The sequence below is a fragment of the Camellia sinensis genome, chromosome 6 (genome assembly GCF_055761805.1).
Source record: "Camellia sinensis isolate YWXY chromosome 6, ASM5576180v1, whole genome shotgun sequence".
In the NCBI taxonomy this organism is placed as follows: Eukaryota; Viridiplantae; Streptophyta; class Magnoliopsida; order Ericales; family Theaceae; genus Camellia; species Camellia sinensis.
The window spans coordinates 108956484-108959730 of NC_138966.1; the positions used below are offsets into that span (position 1 = coordinate 108956484).

General features: G+C 34.0%; 1 pseudogene across 1 annotated transcript; it reads right to left on the reverse strand.

Moving 5' to 3' along the window:
* Positions 1–354: 354 nt before the first annotated feature.
* Positions 355–1257, reverse strand: LOC114305587 (granule-bound starch synthase 1, chloroplastic/amyloplastic-like; annotated as a pseudogene). The gene is made up of 4 exons (XR_014333865.1): positions 1177–1257; positions 1015–1095; positions 787–885; positions 355–671 (listed from the first exon to the last, which is right to left on the reverse strand). The product of XR_014333865.1 is annotated as a granule-bound starch synthase 1, chloroplastic/amyloplastic-like (transcript).
* Between the last annotated feature and the right edge of the window lie 1990 nt (positions 1258–3247).

Here is a 3247-nt window from a genome sequence, read left to right on the forward strand (position 1 = left end):
ACACAAATTAAAGAATTTGTACCCAATACTTATAAACAGTACTTGAAAAAGCACTAACAAGAAGATTTTATCACATACCAAGAAGCACTAACAAGAAGATTTTATGCATAAGTGATCAGGCGTAGGCTAACAAAAATCTTGAGTAGGCAGTAAGAGGAAATAAAACAATGATATACCACAGGTGGTCATTATGTAAAACAAACAAGAACATGGATGATTGACTCGTGTTGAATGCAAAACCATGTAAATTTGGAGCACAATGCCAACCTTTTGCCTTAACATCCCATCGACCGATTACTTCTCTAATACATAATGAGCAATGATATACAAAATATATATATATATATATATATATTTTCCTACCAAGCACTGTGGTTTATAATTTCAAAAAATTTCACTGCCACAGCATTTTTAGTGAGTTTTCAGTATAAAATTTCTGCTTGACAATCATTTTCCATATATAATATAGTAGGAAGTTACGACAAAACAACTGCACTTTTTTATTTTGAATCAAGTGTTCAAAGAATGAAAATCATTCATGGAATTACGGGCTTGAAACTACAGGTTGCATCAAATAACTTACTTGGCACAATATACTGAATCGAATTTGGTTGTCCTGGTAATCCTCCCGTCTTAGGCCCATAGATCTTAGATCCAGTTTTACCCCAAACCTTTGAAAGTTCAGAAATTCAAGCATCAGAACTAAGATCAAGCTGACTATTACAGCTAAAGTATATATAGTTCACCCCTAAATATGAGAACAGTTGATTGAGGATAGAAATAAACCTTTTCCAGGAACATTGGGTGATCCACAAAAACACGATCAACTCCACGTTTGTAGCAGTGGAAGAAGCGAACTGTCTCTATTCGGTCTCCAATTTTTATCTGCAATATAGAAACTTATCTTTGAAGAAACTAATCCCAAGAATCATTCGCTAGACTAGTATATAGTAAAACCTAACCTTTCATTGAAATGGTTGGAATTTGGCAAAACAAGCACCAAAAAGAATTTACCTGAAGAAGAACATGAGTATCCCATGCATCTTTGTACTGGTCGTAACGTGGGGAAACTGTCATAACACGATGCCTATTGCCCTAGATGATGATTTGGCATAGAAATCAGATCAGTTAAAAATTCATCATCCTAAATGTTTTACCAATTTACCACAAAACTACCAGGAAGATTGATCTATTATTTTGTTCTGCATTGACTTCTTTAATGAATCTAGAGCCAATGTGGAGAATTTTTTTTACCATTTTAGTAGTCAGAGAGAAGGGCTAGGGAGCTTTCTGTACTGGGAGGCTCTATTTAATGACAAAACAAAAGACTAATGCACTTCATGGAGAATATGCAAAATGCTCACCATACAAAGAAAGTGGCAATGCATAGGTTTATCAGTTAGTCTACTTAAAAGTAAAAATCCCTATTCTTTACAAAATTTATCATACAACAGAGCACTGTGCTCTGCTTTTGCGCAGTACAAACTTTCTTCAGAAAAATTAAAATTAGCAGTAATTACAGCACTATTAGTTGCTCTTTTACTCAGATAATTTTATATGCTTTAAATGAGACTAGAATGTAAATAACAATCAGTTTATAAGATGATTGGGAACAACCACCAACAAAATAATAATTGGTCTCTTTTGAAAGGTAAACTAGTAGTTACATCAAATTCTCCTATCATAATCATTTTATGTATTCTTGTTTTCATATGATAGGCTAATTTTACTGACTTAAAAATTTTCTGGCCATGGGCTGTTAGAGTTGTCGTGGGTTGTAATATGAGTCAACCCATGTTGTTGGATCTCCAAACATGTTTTTTAGTTAGTTTTAGAAGCGAAAGTCTAAATTTCAAATTTTGAAGTCAAGTGCCCTTTCGGAATTAGGAATTCTTTTTTAAAAAAGTAATATAATACTTATAATTCAATGAAGAACATGCTTTAGAGCTTTTTGGAGTTTCTTTGGGATTGTGTGATGCATTCCTAATGCTAGGCGTGATGCCTATGGGACTCTAGGTGGGATGCCTTTCATCTTCTTTTTCTTAGTTTTCTGCAGTTTAAGCACTTTTAATGATAGCCTTGCAGCTCCACCTTTTGTTAGCCATAAAACCCCTAAAAACCTTTCTCTCACCAAGCTTTCAACCACAAGACTACGTATTATCGCCCCAAAAACCTACTTTATGGTTGTCCCACACTACATTTGGCTAACTATTTCTCTTTATTCATCCTACGTCACATCACATGTGAGCTTATGGAAGATAGTCCTGCCACCTGTATCTCAAGTAAAGAAAAGAACCATGCATGATGCACCGCCATAACCTTGTGTGAGTTTATGCAAATAAGCTTCATCCACATTATAATTGTGCATCATGGAAGGGATGGGTATAGGAGCATAAAGCTAAGAAAACTGCTCTAACTAGAAATTCATTTCATCATAATTTTCCTTATGACAGTCACAATTTCATTACACATCTTTAATCATGTCAATATTGAATATTGTATATTCATCTAGTACTTCTTCCTTTCCTAAGGGCTACTATTTTATATTCAATAAACCCAATATATGCTTTCTAAGTCAACAAAGACAAAAACAACATGAATTATACATAGCAATATATCCACTCCACAAACAAGTGCTCCATTCTTACACGTAACAATATAAACTCCATAGCAGATTATGCTCATGGGCAGCAATCTAGACTTGGCCAATTTCCAGCACAAACTATATTCCAATTACCTTTGACGTAAAAATTAAATGGATATACCATGATAACTATGCATTTATCTTCACTTTTCTAGTGAAAAATCTTAGCAGTGAATTTGTCATTAGTATTTTGTATTTCAAACTGGAGAAATAAGAGAATGCAAACAAAATATCACGATAACTTGTATTTTTACAAATATTACCTAAAAATTCGAAGACGACTGAGAAAAAAATCACAAAAGCTAGACTTGCCAAGAAAAGCCCCAAATTTCCAGAAAGTAGACTAGATATTAGAGGTGTACAGCCCATAAAAAATTCACAAAGCATAAGACCACATAAACTTTAAACTCAGCAAATTCGCACATTCAAGACCGAGTTGAAAATAAGTAAAGCAAAAAACAAAGCAATTAATAAAGTTCAATATGACACAGTACTCGAGCAACAACACAAGAAACGATTAGAGTGGAGGAGACACCTTAGGTGGCTTGAAAGGGTAATCTGGAGGAAAATGGATGGTAACTAGAAAAACCCCACCAGCATAAG